The following is a 21,335-nucleotide window of genomic DNA, read 5'->3' as shown; positions in this document are numbered from 1 at the left end:
ACAGACGCAAAGTGAAAAAGTGTGCTGTGGTCTGATGAGTCCACATTTCAAATTGTTTTTGGAAATCATGGATGTCGTGACCCCTGGACAAAAGAGGAAAAACACCATCCAGATTGTTACCAGCGCAAAGTTCACAACCAGCATCTGTGATGGTATGGGAGTGTGTTAGTGGCCATGGCATGGGCAACTTACACATGTGTGATGGCACCATCAATGCTGAAAGCTACATCCAGGTTTGGAGCAACACATGCTGGCATCCAAGCAACGTCTTTTTCAGGGATGTCCCTGCTTATTTCATCAAGACAAAACCAAGCCACATTCTGCACGTGTTACAACAGCGTGGCTTCGTAGTAAAGAGTGCGGTACTAGACTGACCTGCCTGCAGGTCCAGACCTGTCGCCCAATAAAAATGTGTGGCGCATTATGAAGCACAAAATACGACAACGGAGTTCCCGGACTGTTGAACAACTGAAGTCATACATTAAGCAAAATGGGAAAGAATTCCACCTACAAAGCTTCAACAATTAGTGTCCTCAGTTCCCAAACGCTTATGGAGTGTTGTTAGCAGGAAAGGTGATGTAACACAGTAGTAAACATACCACTGTCCCAGCGTTTTTGAAACGTGTTGCAGGCATCCATTTCAAAATGAGCAAATATTTGCACAAAAACAATAAAGTTTATCAGTTTGAACATTAAACATCTTGTCTTTGTGGTCTATTCAATTCAATATAGGTTTGAAGAGGATTTGTATATCATTGTATTCTGTCCTCTTGGCCTTTTCCCGTCACTGCGACTATGTACAGAGAATTCACCACATGACCAAAATGACAAAGCTGGCACTCCCTCACAATGCAAGTGATGTTTTTGAAAAGTGTGCAGGAAAAGAACACTGAAGGCTTAAAAATACATTACTTAAACAGTTATTGGAAACAGATTTTATTTTTTGTTAGGCTAGTTAAAAATTAATTGAACAGTTAGGTACTAGCTAGTCATAGTTGACTATTACAATGAGTCGCCCGAACCCTACTGGGAATACGTTTTACTTCTCTCTTCTTTACAAAACCCTGGTGCTTACCTTAACTCTACTCACCTCACCAAGAGCTATAAACCCCCCAAGAAAAACAACCTTATTCACTTTGAGTCTGTCCTTCATTTGGGTTCCTCAGTTAGCCACAATTTTTTTTAAATTATTTTTAACTTCTGCACATTAAATATACTCAACAAAAATATAAACGCAACACTTTTGGTTTTGCTCCCATTTTGTATGAGATTAACTCAACAATCTAAAACTTTTTCCACATACACAATATCACCATTTCCCTCAAATACTGTGCACAAACCAGTCTAAATCTGTGATATTGAGCACTTCTCCTTTGCTGAGATAATCCATCCCACCTCACAGGTGTGCCATATCAGATGCTGATTAGACACCATGATTAGTGCACAGGTGGCCTTAGACTGCCCACAATAAAAGGCCACTCTGAAAGGTGCAGTTTTGTTTTATTGGGGGGGGGGATACCAGTCAGTATCTGGTGTGACCACCATTTGCCTCATGCAGTGCAACACATCTCCTTCGCATCATCCGTGACGAGAACACCTCTCCAAAGTGCCAAACAGCAGCGAATGTGAGCATTTGCCCACTCAAATCGGTTACGATGACGAACTGGAGTCAGGTCGAGACCCCGATGAGACGACGAGCATGCATATGAGCTTCCCTGAGACAGTTTCTGACAGTTTGTGCAGAAATTCTTTGGTTATGCAAACCGATTGTTCCAGCAGCTGTCCGAGTGGCTGGTCTCAGACGATCTTGGAGGTGAACATGCTGGATGTGGAGGTCCTGGGCTGGTGTGGTTACACGTGGTTCTGCGTTGTGAGGCTGGTTGGATGTACTGCCAAATTCTCTGAAACGCCTTTGGAGACGGCTTATGGTAAGAGAAATAACATTCAATACACGAGCAACAGTTCTGGTTGACATTCCTCTGTCAGCATGCCAATTGCACGCTCCCTCAAATCTTGCGACATCTGTGGCATTGTGCTGTGTGATAAAACGGCACCTTTCAGAGTGGCCTTTTATTGTGGGCAGTCTAGGCACACCTGTGCACTAATCATGGTGTCTAATCAGCATCTTGATATGGCACACCTGTGAGGTGGGATGGATTATCTTAGCAAAGAAGTGCTCACTATCACAGATTAGACTGGTTTGTGCACAGTATTTGAGAGAAATGGTGATATTGTATATGTGGAAAAGTTTTAGATCTTTGAGTTCATCTCATACAAAATGGGAGGCAAAACCAAAAGTGTTTCGTTTATATTTTTGTTGAGTGTATGTATAAAACCTTTCCACAGTATTATATATAATTACTTTCTCGCACTACAGGCTAAGAGAAATAATAATACACCTGATTTACTTACTGTGCACAAACATGGTGTTATGTACTGGCCAACAATAGTTCATATAAGGCCATGGGCGGAAACCAATCATATCCACCACGTTACTGTAATATCGATCAGCACATGGGAGAGATATTCATATTTTTTTACATCATATTAAACAATACTGAACACAATCTTGCAAAGAAAGGATGCTGATTAGAACTGAGAATGATTCTGACAAGGAACAAAAGCTTACAGTGAGACTTGACCAATTAAATTCTCATATACTACTATGCACATGAAATTCTTGCAGAAGATATTTAGATTGCAAATAGACATTTAAATCTGCTTCAAATATTAATGCTGAAACTAGAACAATGAATAGACAAAAACTCACCATAATCCACCCAATAGTGACGGCCTCCAAAATGCCAAAGTGATTATTGGAATTTCCACTGCAAAGCGTAATAGTCAAACAGAAGAAATACCTAAAGGCCTCCCTATATTTTGCAAGAAAGTGAGAAAGAAAATTATGAAAATGAAGACAGATGGAACTGTGTAAAACATTTCTCACTATACAAGAGTACACACCTCAGGAAATAACATAATTCTAGTAATGATAACTAAGAAACATGGTCAATTTCAGAGTATGTAATATATGTATGTGGTATCAACCACAGATCATGTTCCTCCAGGAAAGCCACTTGGACAAGTAGATAGTCGAAAACAAACAAATTGTATGAAATGACGTGTGGAAGATCATTATGTTGTGCTTCATCAAGGCTTCTCTTTTTAATGGCTCACTTAACCAACAGCAATTCCAGTGGTGAAAGAAGGAACACTTTGAGGAACTCCTGCATCAGACTAGAGCGCCCTCTGTAGAGCTGGAAGCTGATGGGGGATCATCATCATCATCAATTTCCCTGGTGGAAGTCACTGAGGTAGTCAACAAGTCCGCAGTGGCAAGGCCCCGGGGTTGATGAGATCCGTCCAGAAATGCTGAAGACTCGGCTTGAGGGACTGTCTTGGATGAGATGTCTTTTCACCAAATTGTGTTGAGGTCTAAGGAGTGGCAACTGGGGTGGTGTGGCCACATATTTAAAAAAGGGTCCAGAGGTGTGTGCCAATACGGGGCATCACATTACTCAGCCTCCCTGGTAAAGTCTACTCCAGGGTGCTGGAAAGGAGGGTTCGGCCGATAATCGAACCTCTGATTGAAGAGGACAATGTGGTTCCGCCCTGGTCGTGAAAATCTAACATGATCGGGTACCCGGGAGACACTGTGGGAGGTGCTGTGGGAATATGGAGTGAGGGGGTCCCTTCTCAGGGCTATCCCAATCTCTGTGCTCACAACGCAAGAACTGTGTTCGGGTTCTTGGCAGTAGTTGGACGCGTTTCCAGTGGGGGCCGGCTGCTGACAAGGCTTCGCCTTGTCACTAATCCTTTTTGTGATATTCATAGACAGGATATTGAGGCGTAGTCGGGGGGAGAAGGGTCTTTAGTTTGGTGGGCTCAGGGTCTCATCACTACTTTTTGCATATGATGTGGTCCTGTTGGCTTCATCGGCCTGTGACCTCCAACACTCACTGGATCGGGTCGCCAGCCGAGTGTGAAGCAGCTGGGATGAGGATCAGCTAGTGATAGTAGTTCTGCTAACCACTAATTAGCGAAGCTAAGTTTTCGTTAGCAGATTATCTTTTCAGCTAATTTTGAAAACCATCAGCGGATTAATTAGCTTCTGCTAACTTTTAGTCCACTAACATTTCTATGTTGGCATAGTGAGTAAGTCCGAATGGTCAAAAATGTTTGCAAACCCTAAAACCAAACATTAATTCCTGTCTGTTGGGTGGTTTCACAACTGCCAGGCTGCCGTAAGAAACTCAGCCCTCTGCCCGCCCCCAGCAGAAGGGCGCAGACTGGCTATCAATGCTGCTGGGGAAAAAAAAAAAACACCATTTACTGTCAACATGCAGCAGCAGCTCAGACAGTGACAGAATAGGTAATCAGAAACGTCGTTTTCACTCCATGGTCACAACCTAACTCTTCACCAAACTAACTACATTACTTGAACTATAAAAACCAACAAATCTATAACACTAACAACACTCCTTAAAGTATAATATGTACTACAATAATAATAATAAAAACCATAATGCATTGCTGCAATGCATAATGATGACAGTGTGTGTGCGCTTTAAAAGACAGCATGTACATGCAAACCTTTACTTTAGATCAGCTTTAGATCAGAGGCCTCTGCGGGGCTGTGAAAACTCCCCTTGAATGCGCATCTCCTAACAATGGAGACCGCAAAGGGCTGTGATTTGCACTTTTCCGGTTTCACTCCTTCCTGTCCCGTCATATTATAAACTTTTTTGCAGTGGTGCACAGCGATTACATTTCAATCATGGATCACATACGTTTGGGCAGAAAAGTCAGCAAATATGACCCACTTTACAATAGTGTTGAAATGTCATTGTACGGGCTACAGAGTTACGGAGCTGGAGAAGCATAAATCAAGCTTTAGGATTTTAAGGTACCACTCCGCAGCGGACTTAGAAAAAAGAGTGACTTGACCAAATGTAATCTTTTTAATGCGCATAATGCCCCCTGCTTATTTAAAGCAGGCGATATTTTTTACAGAGGAAGTTTTGACCCGGTCATTAAAAGGCAGGTCCAGATTCCAGGTCAGGCTTTTAATCAAATTGGTGCTGGGGATTCCCCGTAGATTGTTTGGTGCCTCCTGACTGTAATTAATCAGTTACATACATACAACAGATTTAGATGATAACAGACAAATTCGTTGGTCCACCTGAATCCATTATATGCGGGTTTTACTGTATTATGCTGATGAACTGGACTCATTTGTTCATCTATATTCATCCACTGCTCTTTACAGGCCATGGTGCCAAGGTTTTGGGGCTGAGGAAAGCCGGATGTTGTGCTCATCAGTAGTGTAACCAAGCGGAAGGGGAAATGGGAGGTGATGATCTAGTGATTAAGAGTTGGGCATGAGACCAGAGGATCCTTGGTTCAAACCCCAGCCTGACCAGAAAACCACTAAGGGCCCTTAGGCAAGGTTCTTAATCCCCACGTTGCTCCCGGTGTGTAGTGAGCACCTTGCATGGCAGCACCCTGACACTGGTGTGTGTGTCTGTGTGAATGGGGAAATGTGAGGCATCGTAAAGTGCTTTGAGCATCTGACGCAGATGGAAAAATCGCTATATAAATGCAGTCCATTACCATTTACTTTTTTTTTTAAGTGTAATGACACTTACGTATGTAGTAAAGTTTGTCTCATTAATACCTGCAAATACACAGAGGGTGATCTACAAATAGTCCTTGATTTGCTCACGTGTTTTGTGATCCACAAACACAAATTCCGATTTGTAACTTGTGTGTTGGTTTTTACAAATATATGTGTATTTCGTAAATATGTAATTTTTTCCATTTGTAAAAAACAAACAAAAAAGCATTTGCAAAATTGAAAATTCTGTTGTGTGACTCAGCATGTTGGCTGCTTTTCACACTCCCATCCAGTTGATGGCAGTGTTCTATGCATTTTGATGGAGAGGTGGCGGGGGGGGTGATAAGACGAGTCTGATTTCCCATAATGCTTTTTGGTGCTTGTGTTGGTTTAACGCTCAAACCTTCTTTATTTTTTCTTCTTCATCACTTTAACAGCGCGATATTTTCACTTCGTAAAAATGACAGAGTTGCTGTTAATGTGTTGATAATCCATAATTAGTCTGTTTATAAATGAAACCATGAGTGAAAGTGCCTTGCGTTTGATCTACACTGCCACCGTGAAAGGTAAGTGAGACATCTTTGCAGCAGCTGACAGGGTGCTGCAAGACAGAAGTGCTACATTGAATTTACTCAGAAGCCTCTGCACTGCTAAAAGTTGCTGACAGTGTGCCAAGTCAATACTGAAAGGTAGCAGGAGCTGTAACTTCTGCTACTTTTTTTTTTTTAGGAATTTAGCATTATAAAAGTTAACTTTTCAGTTAGCAGATTAGTGGTTATCAAAGCTAACTTTTTGGTTAGCTGTGCCCACCACTGGGATCAGCACCTCTAAATCTGAGGCCATGGTTCTCAGCAGGTTCTCAGCGGGTAGGGAATGAGGTCTTGCCCCAAGTGAAGGAGTTCAAGTACTTCTGGTTCTTGTTCATGAGTGAGGGGACAATGGAGTGTGAGATTGGCCAGAGAATTGGTGCAGCAGGGGCGGTATCGCATTCACTTTGCTGTACTGTTGTGACGAAAAGGGAGCTGAGCGAAAAGTGAAACTCTCGATCTACTGGTCAATCTTCATTCCAACTCTCATCTATGGTCATGAGGGTTGAGACATGACTGAAGAACTGAGAGCCCATTTCGGCCGCTGGTACAAGGGGCCGAAATGGGCTTCCTTAGGAGGGTGGCTGGTATCTCCCTTAGAGATAGGGTGAGAAGCTCAGTCATTCGTGAGGAGCTTGGAGTAGAGCTGCTGCTCCTTCACATTGAAAGGAGCCAGCTGAGGTGGTTTGGGCATCTGGTAAGGGTGCCCTCTAGGTGCCTCCCTAAATGGTGAATGACTGCATTTATATAGTGCGTTTCCATCTGCATCAGATGCTCAAAGTGCTTTATAATGCCTCACATTCACCCCGATGTCAGGGTGCTGCCATACAAGAAGCACACTACACACCGGGAGCAACTAAGGGATTAAGGACCTTGCCCAAGGGCCCTTAGTGATTTTCCGGTTAGACTGGAATTTGTACCAAGGATCCTGTGGTCTCAAGCTCAACGCTTAATCACTAGACCATCACCTCCCTAAGGGGGTGTTAGGAGACCCCAGGGAAGACCTAGGACTAGGTGGAGAGATTATATCTCACACTAGCGTGGGAAGGCCTCAGTATCCCCTAGTCAGAGGTGATTAATGTGGGCTGGGAAGAGAAGTTTGGGGTCCCCAGATGGAGCTCTTTCCCCTACGACCTGATCCCAGATAAGGGGTTGAAGATGAGTGCTGAGTGATAAGTAATTCCAGTGGTATCCAAGGATTCAAAGTCATCTAGGCATCATCTACTTCACTGGTTATAGTCCAGGGCCCTCATTTATCAATGTTTGTATACACAGATTTGTGCTTAAACCGTACACACAGTGAGGCAAATATGTATTTAATATACTGTCGATTTTGATCAAAGTTTTCCACCTACAAAGAGTGGAGAGGTGTGTAATTTTTATTGTAGGTACACTTCAACTGTGAGAAACAGAATCATTTTTTTCCCCAGAAAATCACATTGTATGATTTTTCACACAATACAAAATAATAATAATAATAAGAAGAAGAAGAAGAAGAAGAAGATTGACAGAGACCCTTGACAAAAAGAAATGATTCATTTTCAGTTGAACTTGCACAAAAACAGACTCTCACCTCAGTGACCATAAACAGAGCAACAAGGAAGGAGAAAACACTGATGGCCAGCAGGAGCAGTTTACGTCGATGTCCAATTAAAAAGAAGGACTGAAACATATCTGAGATGCTCGTGATCATGCCCTCCAGAAGTACAAACTGTGGATGAAAGAAAAGCAACATTTAATGCTTCACTGATTTTAACAGAAAATGAAAAATTAATCCTCTCAGTAGCAAAGGCATGATGCAAGACAACCCGAAAGATAAATGACTTAATAGAGGACACCAGTTATTTCATATAGAATAGAATAATAGTGTTATGTGTCGGACGCAGTCGGAGTACCGACCAGCGTTTGAAGTAGGACCCAGCATAAAGGAAACAGAGCACGGTTCAAAGGATAACAGAATTTAATAACATAACAGTGAGTGCTTAATTAATAACAAATAAGTGCGCGGTCTGGTGAGGTGGAAGAATGGTGCGCTCCCAGCAGCACAAACGGTCCGGAGCCAGAACAGTTCGGACCCAAGGACCCCGCCGACACCCCCCAGGTGGCCGCGACCAACCGAGCCTGTGAAAGAAGAAACCATCATGTGAGTCCACCACTCCACACACAGAGAGACCACTCAAAGGTGTACATAAACAGCAAACACTTCCTGGCTTAATCACCAATCAGCTTCCCACCCTGCAGGCATGGAACACCCGGTTCAATTGTCCACTGCAGTGGAAGCTGATTAAACGACTAACATAACAGCTCAATATAATAAGGTGTGAGGGACACCACATTTACTGACTGTACTCATGTTAGTCACAAAACCTAAAGTACCTCAGGAAGTGTGCTGACGAGCGTGAGACCTCACCCCCTCCTCTTTCACAGACCATGGCATCAAACCTGGTACAGTCTCTGCGTCCATGATGATGAGATGGTTCTCTAAACGTCGATCTCACCCGTCTGGTCACAAGGTCGAGTCTCTGGCAAATACACACTGTGTACTCCAGACAATCCCCTCAGTAGCAAAGGCATGATGCAAGACAACCCGAAAGATAAATGACTTAATAGAGGACACCAGTTATTTCATATAGAATAGATATAGTGTTATGTGTCGGACGCAGTCGGAGTACCGACCAGCGTTTGAAGTAGGACCCAGCATAAAGGAAACAGAGCACGGTTCAAAGGATAACAGAATTTAATAACATAACAGTGAGTGCTTAATTAATAACAAATAAGTGCGCGGTCTGGCGAGGTGGAAGAATGGTGCGCTCCCAGCAGCACAAACGGTCCGGAGCCAGAACAGTTCGGACCCAAGGACCCGCCGACACCCCCCAGGTGGCCGCGACCAACCGAGTCTGTGAAAGAAGAAACCATCATGTGAGTCCACCACTCCACACACAGAGAGACCACTCAAAGGTGTACATAAACAGCAAACACTTCCTGGCTTAATCACCAATCAGCTTCCCACCCTGCAGGCATGGAACACCGGTTCAATTGTCCACTGCAGTGGAAGCTGATTAAACGACTAACATAACAGCTCAATATAATAAGGTGTGAGGGACACCATTTACTGACTGTACTCATGTTAGTCACAAAACCTAAAGTACCTCAGGAAGTGTGCTGATGAGCGTGAGACCTCACCCCCTCCTCTTTCACAGACCATGGCATCAAACCTGGTACAGTCTCTGCGTCCATGATGATGAGATGGTTCTCTAAACGTCGATCTCACCCGTCTGGTCACAAGGTCGAGTCTCTGGCAAATACACACTATGTACTCCAGACTTAAATGCAACCATGCCCCAATCCATATAGATGCACCACAGCTGTGAGTCCTGACGAGCTGCACATGACCAGCCTCAGGTGATCAGGGTGGGGTCCTAATAACTCAGCCACACAGCCACTCAGTCCTGAACGCATGCCACCTGGAAGGAAAAACAGAAGACAGAAACAGAAGACAGAAACAAAAGCCAGCCAGGCACCCCAGCCACAACAGCACCCCACCCTCATGGAAGCCTCCCGGCGACCACACAAACCTGGCCCAGGAAAAACACCCCCTCCAGGGACCATGGCTGGAAACAGTATCTGCATTCATCTTCCAACTGAATCTTCATTTAACAGAACTGTTGACATCTTCACCTCTGACTGCATCTTTGCCTTTGTTTCTGTCTTTCAAATTGCACAGGTGTGGTCAGGAGTTCTTGAACCTGTGCGGTCAGCCTTTGTCCGACCATGTTTAAAGTCTGTTTAGTCATAAAACAAAAAAGACAAACACAAACAACCAAACCACCCCCCCTCCCCAGAGGACCGTCCCATCAAACCCCGGGAAGAGGAGAAAAGAAAAACACAACCCAAACTTAAGCTTGCAAACAAAAGAAATGCTAACACCCCCCCCCCGGCCGACATGTAGGGACCAACACCCCCCCGAGGACATCCCGCCAGCTCCAGGAGTAATAACCACAGCCGAGGTCCCTCTGGGATCCAAAGTCCCCCGGGGACTCCCAGCGCCTCCCAGAGGACCGTTCCATCAAACCCCAGGAGACGCCCCCCTCATGACTAACAGACCCAGCCCCGGCCGTCTATGGCTAGATGGACCCACAGCCCTTTCCCCCCAGAGGACACCACAGTCACACCCTGAGGGCGGAAACTGGGGGAAAAACAAAAGAAAAAAAACATACAAACAAAACAACCCCAACCCCACCCCCTCGGCGCAGTGGAAACTGGAAGTACGTCCAGTGTCACCAACCACGACTATACCCCAGAAGTCAACCGGGAGGAGTGGAACAGCGGTAATGGCAGACGGCACAAAACGGCACCACCCCTCGACTTCCAAACCAGCCGCCAGCTGCGGGTATATTCCACTGCCCCAAACCTCAGCTACGCCGATGGCATACGGCTCAAAGGCGCGCTGAAGCCAGAGGTGGAACAGGGAATCAACAAAAAAAAAACAACCCCGAACCCCCCCCCTCCCGGGTGCAGAGGTTACCTGGGAAACGGCCAGCATAACCAAACTGCACTACTCCAGCAACGCCGACAACCTACGGCTCACACGCCTGGCGCCAGAGGAGAAGAGAGGGCACAACAAAAACAAAAAAAAACAAAGAAAAAAAAAAAAAACCAATTACCCCCCCCCCCCCATCACCCCCCAGAGGACCGTCCCATCAAACCCTGGGAGGTGAAACCAAAAGAAATAAAAAGAAAGACTAACAGACTAACATAAAGTTACCTGGGTCCTTTCTATGCTCCAGACAGCCTGCACGGTCACGACCCCAGAACACTAATAGTGCAGAAAATCCCACACAAAAACCAACTCAAAAAATGAACCAACACAAAACTAATAAGTGACTTATACCATTAAGCTCAAACAAATGGAACACACCTGTTCCACCTTAAGACTATAACGGTAATGTGACTCAGTCACCAACAGGGGAGCCAAAGTGCTAAAATAAAAAACCCCTTTGGTAACCGAGAAAACAAATCACGCTGCTTTCCCTGTGCGCAGCTACGTGTAAACACACAACCAAAATGTGCTTCAACTAAATTACACCGAAGCTGACACAACAGACGCAGTAGCTATCTTCACCCGGGGAGACGGGGCTACAGCTGTAACAACAGGAAGCACAGCGACCCGTGCCACAGAACTCCACCGTGCGCGTTCACCCATTAAAGACCACACTCATGCAGCTCCCGTTTTACCTCTTATCCGGTCGAAGTGTGACGCGAAGCCGTCGCTATTCACACTCCACAACAACCCACGGATAAGGCAACACCACAGGAACACGGCTGCAAGAGAGCTCAAATCACTTGTGTACTGGTGATGCTGAACTCGTCTATTCCAATGAAGTTGGGACATTGTGTAAAAAGTAAATAAAAACAGAATACAATGATTTGCAAATCCTCTTCAACCTATATTCAGTTGAATACACCACAAAGACAAGATATTTAATGTTCAAACTGATAAACTTTGTTGTTTTTGTGCAACACGTTTCAAAAAAGTTGGGACAGGGCAACAAAAGACTGGGAAAGTTGATGAATGCTCAAAGAGCACCTAATGGTGAGTGTCATGATTGGGTATAAAAGGAGCATCCCCAAAAGGCTCAGCCATTCACAAGCAAAGACAGGGTGAGGATCACCACTTTGTGAACAATTGCATGAAAAAAAATAGTCCAACAGTTTCAGAACAATGTTTTTAATGTTCAATTGCAAGGAATTTAGGGATTCCATCATCTACAGTCCATAATATAATCAGAAGATGTCAAGGTTTGAGTTTTGCTAGGTGTTCTGTTTTATTTTGTTCTTTTGTTCTGTTTGTTATTTTTGCATTTGTTGGGTTTGGTTGGTTTCTTCTCTTGCTGGGGTTTTTCTGCTTGGGTCTGCCTGTTTCTTTCTCTTGTCTCTCTCCCTTGGATCTTGGTGATGGGTGTTTCTCTCTCTCTGGCCACGCCTAGTTCTGGTGCTTTCCATGCACACCTGTTCCTGATTTGCTGATTACCACCTGTGGTTATTTAAGCTCACTGGGTGTGTTTGTTTCCCCGCCAGTTTGTCGTGCCTTGTGCCCTCATTCCAGCTCTGTTCCTACTTCCATAGTCCTCCTGCCTCTTTGTGTGTACCTGACCTCCAGCCTGTTGCTTCGAGCACGTCTGTTTGCCTGATTTTTTTGTACTGCTGTTTTTTCTGGACTGCTTACTCGTGTACTGACCGCCACTATCCTCAATAGTAAAACCTTCTAAAACCAGAACTGTTTGTCTGAGCCATGCATTTGTCTCCTGCAATTCCAGACCATCCAGCCTGATAGTACAAACTGGCCAACGATGGACACAGCCGTCTCTAACCCATTTCAGCTGGCGGTACGTTACCACAGTAAGCAGGCTCGCACAGCAACAGGGTCATCTCATCAAACTCTCTTCCCGGTTTTGCAACCTCGCTAAACGCCAGAACTCGTTCATGGAGTCGGTGAGCACCCTGAGGGGACAATTGCTGTCTGTGTTAGATCATCAGGCTTCTACTGTTCCAGCCACCTCAGGACCATCAACGGCTTCACCGGCTTCGGTACCTGAACCTGAATGCTGCAATCTGCTGTTGCCGCCTGAACGCTTTTCAGGCGAGTCCGGTGACGTCACAACTTTCATTACTCAGTGTGAATTAAACTTCGAGCTCATGTCATGTAAGTTCCCGTCCGACAAGGCGAAGATAGCTTACGTGACCACTTACCTCATCATCATGCTTTGGCGTGGGCAACAGCGGAGTGGGGTCGCCGATCTGAAACCTGTGCGTCTCTTCCGGCTTTTACAGCGGCACTGCGATCAGTTTTTCAGCACACCTCTCGGGGCAAGAAGCAGCCTGTGCCCTCATGAGGCTGAGGCAGGGCGGATGCCGAGTCGCCGACTATGACGTGGACGTCCGCATTCTGGCAGCCAAGAGCGACTAGAATCCTGCGGCACTCCATGATGTTTTTCTTCATGGGCTTGCCGAAAACATTCAGGACCAGTTGGTGGCCGTCGAATTGCCTGAGGACCTTGACCAGCTCATCGCACTCGCCATACAGACCGACCGACGTTTACAGGACCTTCCTCACCATGCCATCCATCCAGCTTCATGCTTGACGTGCCGCATAATCTCCCACCAACTCGTCCTCCTCCAGTCATGTCAGCACGGAATCTCCACTCCACAGCACTGAGAAGACAATGCAATTGGGTCGCACTTGACTCTCCTCTGCCGAGAGGCGGCGATGCCATGAAGGCGGACTTTGTTTTTACTGTGGGTGTTCCGGTCACATAATAACTTATTGTCAAGCCAGGGGTGCCACCATGTGGCCACAAGCTGAGATTCGGGTGAGTCAAAAGACAATTTCTCCTTCCTCAGCACAAAATGTGATTTTGGCTATATTAATATCTGACCATTCATCCGTATCTGTGCCTGCATTTGTTGATTCTGGTTCTGATGCAAACTTGATTTTGTCCTCCCTGGCCAGGTCTCTATACCTTAAACTGTATGAGCTCTCATGCCCTCTGGTGGTGCGCGCTGTGGATGGCCATAAGATGGGGTGCATTACCCATCGCAGTCAATCAGTTCAGATGATAATTTCTGAAAACCACTCTGAATCAATCAGTTTTCACGTTTTTGATAAGATGACTCACCCCGCTATTTTGGGGCATCCCTGGTTCCTACCACCCGCAAGGAAGTCCAAAGGTTCCTGGGTTTTGCCAATTTCTACCGCAAGTTCATCCGTAATTTCAGCACAGTTGCAGCTCCACTTCACGAGGTCATGTCGTCCCTCCGGCTGTTCGTATGGGCACCAGGGTGCGATGAGGTTTTTAGGGTTCTAACATCGCTTCACCATGGCCCCCATGCTACTCTGCCCTGACCCTGCTCGACAGTTCATGGTTGAGGTAGATGCTTCAGACACTGGTGTTGGAGCTGTTCTGTCGCAAGTTAAAACTTCAGACAACAGGTTGCACCCGTGCGCCTTTTTGTAGAAGAAGTTGGCTGCGGCAGAACAAAACTACTGCATCGACGACTGTGAGCTGTTGGCAGTTAAAGTGGCCTTGGAGGAGTGGTGCCACTAGTTGGAGGGGGCACAGATTCCCTTTTTGGTTTATACCCATTATAAGAACCTAGCCTACCTATGAACCGCTAAGTGGCTTAATGCTTGTCAGGCCAGGTGGGCCATTTTCTTCAGCCATTTTAACTTTGTGACCTGTGTTAAGGATTTTATATATATATATATATATATATGTTATCACTGTTAAACATTTGTACCTTTTGTCTTCTTTCTGATGAGAACGGTGTTGTGCTGTTTGCACCTAACCCCGAGAATGTATGTGTTATTCAACCTTGTTTTAGCATGCTGGGGTCAATCTGAACTGGGAATGAGAAGCTGGATGTACTTATTATTATTCTGATTGTGATGTGATGCTTAGTGTTCCAGGCAGATGCAGAACAGCTGATAACTGCGAACGAGATGTGCTGACCTTCGACGATAAGAGTAAAAGAAAGTGTTCTTCCTTACAGCTGCACTTATTGACGTGTGTGTTTATGTTACGGGAAGAAACTTGTCTTGCGTCATTCCCCCCACCCTTAGGACAAGTTTTTGTTTATGTGATGAGGGATTCACTAATAAAAAGAGCGAAGCGCAGGCCAGACTTTAGTGTAGCTTTGGTGTATAGCCTGACTGCACTCCGCGCGTAAAATTTGACTTTCTGTCTCACTGGTGGTTCTTGACTCTGTTTGTCTTATCAAAGGTTTTAAGAATGTTTGGAGGAGAAAATACCCAACATTGACTGGGGGCTACGTCCGGGATCTCAACAATACCGGAGGTGTCCAGCGGAGGTCGTCAAGTCCAGACGTAAATCCTTGGCCAAGGTCCGATCGATTGATCGTGTCTGCAATTGTCGACCACCGTTGGCATCATCTGGTTGACGAGATTTTCCCGAAGAAGACAGACAGGAAGTCGAGTCAGTGAGTAGAATTTCTTTGTAAATAGTACTGAGTGAGTGGTGATCAGATCACATAAACAGTTAAATTCCGCAAGCGATGATACAGACTCGTCTGTTAATGCAAAGCAGTTAAACTCTGTAAGGAGGGTGCGGACTCCTCTGTTTATATACGCGTACCGGTAGGGGATAAAAGTGATCACATAAAACAGTTAAACTCCGTAAGCGATGATACAGAATCGTCTGTTAATGCAAAGCAGTTAAACTCTGTAAGGAGGGCGGACTCCTCTACGGTTGCGAGGGACGCACGTAGTTAAATTCCGGAAGGAGGATACGGACTCCTCTGTTTTAATACGTAAAGGAAATCCCGGGTAGAAATACGTGCACTGTAAAAAAGCAGTTAAATTTGGCAGGGACGGCGGAGTCCCCTAATGCAGGACATTAGTTAAATTTCACGGGAGGGCGAGCTCCCCTGGGCTAAGAATACGCGTACGATTATTAAAAGTGTTTCTATGTGTAAATAGTGTTTTGTGTAAGTGTAAATAACTGTGTGAAAGTGTAATACTTTGGACAACGTTAGTGATAACCGTGCGTGTGGAAGCAGCAGGCAAGTGATTCCGCTTCCTACGGGGAGGTGAAAGGAATCAACCACACGACGGCAAATTAATTGTCACGTCCAAAGAAAGTGTGAAAACTTCAGATTTAGAACACCCTAGGTGTGCCCCCGTCTGAAGTCCAAATTATAACAAGGGATAATAAAAATGGGGGGTAAGACGTCTATAAATAAGGGAAATTTATCAACTGACGACTGGAAATTTATGGAAGCAAAAAATCCAAAAGCAACAAAGAAATTGGAGACCTGGATAAATAAACATGACTTTGACGGACGACTGAACCTGATCAGTATACAGAAGCTGAAGAAGGAGTTAGAACAGAAACATAAAGGTGATGAGAAAAAGATGCAGAAAGTAGGGGCAGATTTAGTGGCATTTTGGGAGGAGGAAGCAGAGAACAGACAGAAGGGAGCAGAGAAGTGACGATTAGAGAAAGCAAGGAAAAAGAAAGTTGTAGGTAAGGCAGAAGAAGATGTGATAATTCAGCACAGAGAACCAGAACAACCTCAGCAACCACCGCCGGCTGGATCGTCGGTGACAACAACACCTTTATCTCCTCTACCAGAGGATGACGATGTACCGCCACCACAGTATGATTTAGCAGTAAAACCTAAGGTAAAAAGTGAAAAACCAGAAAAACCAGAAAAACCACAAACACGCAGTCAAGCGAAAGTGCCCACAGCCCCTCCCAAGGTGGAACACAGTGACCAGGGAGGTGCCTATCCTATGATAGAAGTACCAAATCCTCGTGCAGGAACAGCAGGACAGCGATCAACCATGCTCGTATATCGAACATGGAATGCTGATGATATCAAAGCAGCAGTCCACATGATACCATCGCCACATGTCGATATTGAGGGATTTATGCAGGATATAGGAAACATTAGAAGTTCTTACCACCTTAGTGGACCTGAAGTCCAACAGGTGTGGATGAAAGCATGTGGCCCTAAATGGAGTCAGGTACGCGGAGACTGGAATCCTGCAGACCAACAAGGCGTACCACTGACACATGATGATCTAGTCTTAGAAACAAGAGTGGAAGCTATGATTACACGGGCAAAAGGTGTGTTAGGGCCAAAAATAAATTACACTGAAATTACCAGGACAGCTCAGAAAGAAGGAGAGCCATGGACAGAGTTTAGATGCAGATTTGAGAGTGTATTTAGAGTCCATAGTGGCATATTGCCAGGAACACCTGTGTATGAAAACAAATTGAAAATATTTCACCTGTGAAGCTGACAATGACCGATTTGATTCATGATGGCAACTCAACAGCTGTCATAACAGTAACAGGTGCCACTGAAGATGTTTTAAAATTGAGATTCACAGGTATGCCATTACATGTGTCACTTTGTAAACCATATTTGACAGAATGGCAAGAATTGGGACTGACAGTCATAACAGCTTTGTCAGCCACTGATTGGAGCAGAGTTGGACCACGAACGGAGTTCAGTCCATCAACTAAATTGTATAAAGTGCCAGTTAATGTCTCATTGGTGCTGACAGCTGGAACACACATTGATGTGTCCACTTCACAATCCTGAGTGTTTCAGTTGAGTCCTGAAGAGGATGATCTCTCTCTTCTGTACCATCAGGATTGTGGACAACAGGTCCTTCAGACGTAGGACTGATAAAAATGCACAACCTGTAGTTATAAGACCAAAAACAGAATACAGACCATGTGTAAGACAGTATCCATTGAAACCTGATGCAATTGAAGGAATCAGGCCAGTAATAGAGGATTTGTTAACAGCAGGTAATAGTGCCATGTCCAGATTCACCATGTAGGACACCCATATTTCCTGTAAAAAAAGGCTCCGCCCTCAGTGGGATGGAGAATGATTCAAGATCTGCAGGCAGTAAATGCTGCTGTAGTAAAAGAGCTCCATGTGTACCAGATCCGCACACACTGTTAAGCTCATTGAGATTAAATTCTAGTTGTTTTTCTGTAATAGATATCAGTAATGCATTTTTTTTTTTTTTCTGTACCAGTACACCAGATAGTCAATTCTGGTTGCTTTTACCTTTAAAGGACAACGATATACATCACCAGATTACCGCAGGGTTACGCAGAGAGCCCAACTATTATTCTCAAGTCATGTCAGCATGTTTAGCCAATTTTGTTCCACCGGCAGATAGCCAACTATTAGTGTATGTTGATGACATTTTGATTGCCTCTGACACACGAGAAACTGCATAACTGACACAGTAGCATTATTATGTTCTTATTTGATAATGGCCACAAAGTGAGTAAAACAAAGTTCAGTTGTGTAGGGATAAAGTAAAATATTAGGACATGAATTATCAGCCACAGGGCGCACGATCCTGTCTGACAGGAAGGAAGCAATTTTACACGCTCCAAAACCACAAACCAAAAGCAGATGATGTCATTTCTTGGACTGACTAATTACTGCAGGGCATGGATTCCCTGCTATGCAGAATTGACTAGTCCACTTTCTGATTTGATGTACAAGGATATTTTCAATGTCAACCGTGTTGGAATGGAACAAAGAAGCTGAGGAAGCTTTTGTAAAAGTAAAACAAATTAGTGTCATCCACAGTTTTGGCACTACCAGATTATAGTAAACCATTCATTCAAACAGTTGATTGTAAGAATAAGTTCATGACTAGTGTTTTGGTTCAAGTGTATGGCTCAAAATTAAGGCCAGTTGCCTACTACTCATCTAAATTGGATGCAGTAGCAAGTGCTTTACCACCATGTGTACAGGCTGTTGTTGCAGCCTCTATGGCTGTTCAAAGTAGCAGTAATGTTGTTCTATTCCATCAGTTGACACTGAAAGTTCCACAGGCAGTCTCTGCACTTCTGTGCAGACAAACATGAGCCTTTTGTCCCCAGCAAGACATCTTTCGTGTATGTCCTTGCTATTATCACAACCACATCTTACGGTAGAGCGCTGTACAACATTGAATCCATCCACATTGATACCCTTACCTGAGGATGGTGAGCCGCACAATTGTCTTGATGTAGCTACGGTCTGTACGAAAGCACGCCCAGACCTCCAGGACACACCCATCCCAAACAGTACAATTGTGTATGTGGATGGTTCTTCCACTAAAAACGCTTATGGACAAACACAATCTGGATATGCTGTTGTCACAAATTCAGAAGTATTAGATTCTGCTTCATTCCCATCCTCATTTTCAGCACACAAGCAGCTGAATTAGTTGCTTTAACTGCAGCTTGCTATCTGTTTAAAGGTACGGCTGTAACAATTTATACAGACAGCCAGTACGCTTTTAGCACAGTGCATGTGTTTGCAAAACTGTGGGAAGAGCGTGGAATGGTGACATCATCTGGAAAGCCAGTGACTCATGCCACTCTCCTAACTGCATTACTGAAGGCGTGAAATTGCCTAAACAAATTGCTATATGCAAATGTGCGGCTCACACCAAAGGCTCTGACAGTGTTTCAAAAGGAAATGACGTTGCTGACAAAACCGCAAAGGCGGCAACAGCTCTTTCTATTTTCTCCTATATGACACCCCTCCGGATATGACCACAAAAGAAACCCATATTGCCAAAAAATGTTTAAATGGGCAGCTATTATGAGCCATGGCGTGACGCATGTCTCATCAGGGGTATGATATCGCAATTGCAATCTATTTTTTGTCTTTATGGGTTTGATGCATATGCAAAACAGCATTGTAGAGCATGCATGACATGTGCAAAACACAACTCACAAGGCAATTTGAGACCCCAAAGAGGCAAATTTCCAACACCACAATATCCCTTTCAAGTGATTCATGGATTATATACAGCTGAGTAAACATGAAGGGAAGGAATTTTGTTTAGTCATAATTGATGCCTTCTCAAAATGGGTAGAATTGTTCCTTACAAAACATGCAGATGCACTTACAGTGGCTAAGGCATTGTGCAAAGACATCATTCCATGATTTGGAATACCAGAAACAGTCTATTCAGATAATGGAGCGCATTTTGTTAATACAATAGTGCAATACGTAGGAGAAGCGCTACAGGTCAATCTCAAAAATCATTGTGCTTATCAACCACACAGTGCGGATTAGTGGAAAGGACAAAGGGCACAATAAAAATAAGATTAAGGAAATGTATAGAAGAGACAAACGAACCTGGATTGAATGTTGGACCTAGTAAAATTGTATATGAGAATAACACCAACACCATCAGGGTTAACACCATTTGAGATACTTTATGGACGACCATATCGTCTACCAATTTGACATGGATACTAAAACAGCAGATGAGAACAAACATTAGCAAATTTTATGAAAACATTAACACAGAAAGAGATAACTTAAACACATTTACTGCCGAATAATTTTGATCTTCCACAGGACGGCCTTCCAGTAGTCTAGCCAGGAGACTGGGTGTTCATCAGAGTCCAGTCCTCGTTGGGAAGGTCTATACCAAGTGCTGTTAACAACACCAACTGCAGTAAAGATAGCGGAGAGATCAACGTGGATACATCACTGTAAGATACAGCGTGTGTTGGCGGCCTCCACAGTGTAAGGGGAAGTCTGGCTACAAAGGGAGTCTATTTAATTAGCAATAGATTGTCTCAATGCCAGTGAAGCAGGGAGATCCTTGCACTATTAGGTGAGGTGGTTAACAACACTGTATCCTAGCAATCATGACTGAACTACAGCAGACCCCGGAGCGGCGTGCTCAGCGCCGCCGCTGCCGGACTGTTGGTAGGGCAGCCGGTTGCGTTGTGATCTTAGTGTGTTTCGTGCTCCTCGGATTCCTGGCCTGGTGGTTGACCCAAGAATTGCAGCTCACTGTGGACCAAGCCAGAGAACAACGCAAGCAACGTCAGAAGAGGTTTATTCATAATGTGAATGAGACAGATGGACACCCTCATATATACCATACTAATATCTGTACAGATATATTCATTTATTGGCTATGGAATTACGTTACTAATTGTTATGTTTGTTCGCAAATACCTATATCCTCAACACACCCAGCTCTGACGGCTAAACCGTACCCTGCTAGGGTGACAGAATGTCTTATCATACGGATGCATAATCAAACTGTATTTCGGGGGCAGCAGTTCTCAGCAAATCTGATAAGATGTAACACCACTTGCCTCAGTGCAACCACTTATATGATAGGGATTTCAACAGAGGACGTACAAGCGTGCCCAAGTGCTGCTCCATTGACTAGACTGAAGGGAAACGCAAAAATATCATCACGTTAAATTGTCATCACAACGGCCATTCCCAATTTGCTTTTACGGGACAGGGAATAAAATGTAGGTAAAATTAAGAAACATCTGTGTACCCAAACGTATGTTTTATCAAATAATTTAAGCCTAACCAAAACATAATATGTGGATGGTACTTATCTTCATCACATTGGACGGGGATGTAATTATACAGGCTCCTGTCCATGGGGAACGGATGAATCATGTGCTTATGTTAGTAAGTTTTTGCTACCACCTGTAAATGGTACTCCGGTGTATGATGACATCTATTGGCTTTATGGTTCCAGACTGTACATGAGTCCCACCAAATTGGGGTGGTGTGTGTGCACCTACCCAGGT

At 44.4% G+C, this 21,335-nt stretch overlaps 1 protein-coding gene across 1 annotated transcript in view; it reads right to left on the bottom strand.

The window, feature by feature from the left end:
• Positions 1–21,335, bottom strand: part of LOC117521187 (sodium- and chloride-dependent GABA transporter 2-like) — a 125,943-nt gene that overhangs the window by 27,227 nt on the left and 77,381 nt on the right.

Source organism: Thalassophryne amazonica, chromosome 12, assembly GCF_902500255.1.
Source record: "Thalassophryne amazonica chromosome 12, fThaAma1.1, whole genome shotgun sequence".
In the NCBI taxonomy this organism is placed as follows: Eukaryota; Metazoa; Chordata; class Actinopteri; order Batrachoidiformes; family Batrachoididae; genus Thalassophryne; species Thalassophryne amazonica.
Note: the sequence above shows the minus strand (reverse complement) of the source record. Positions and strands in the feature narration are given on the sequence as shown.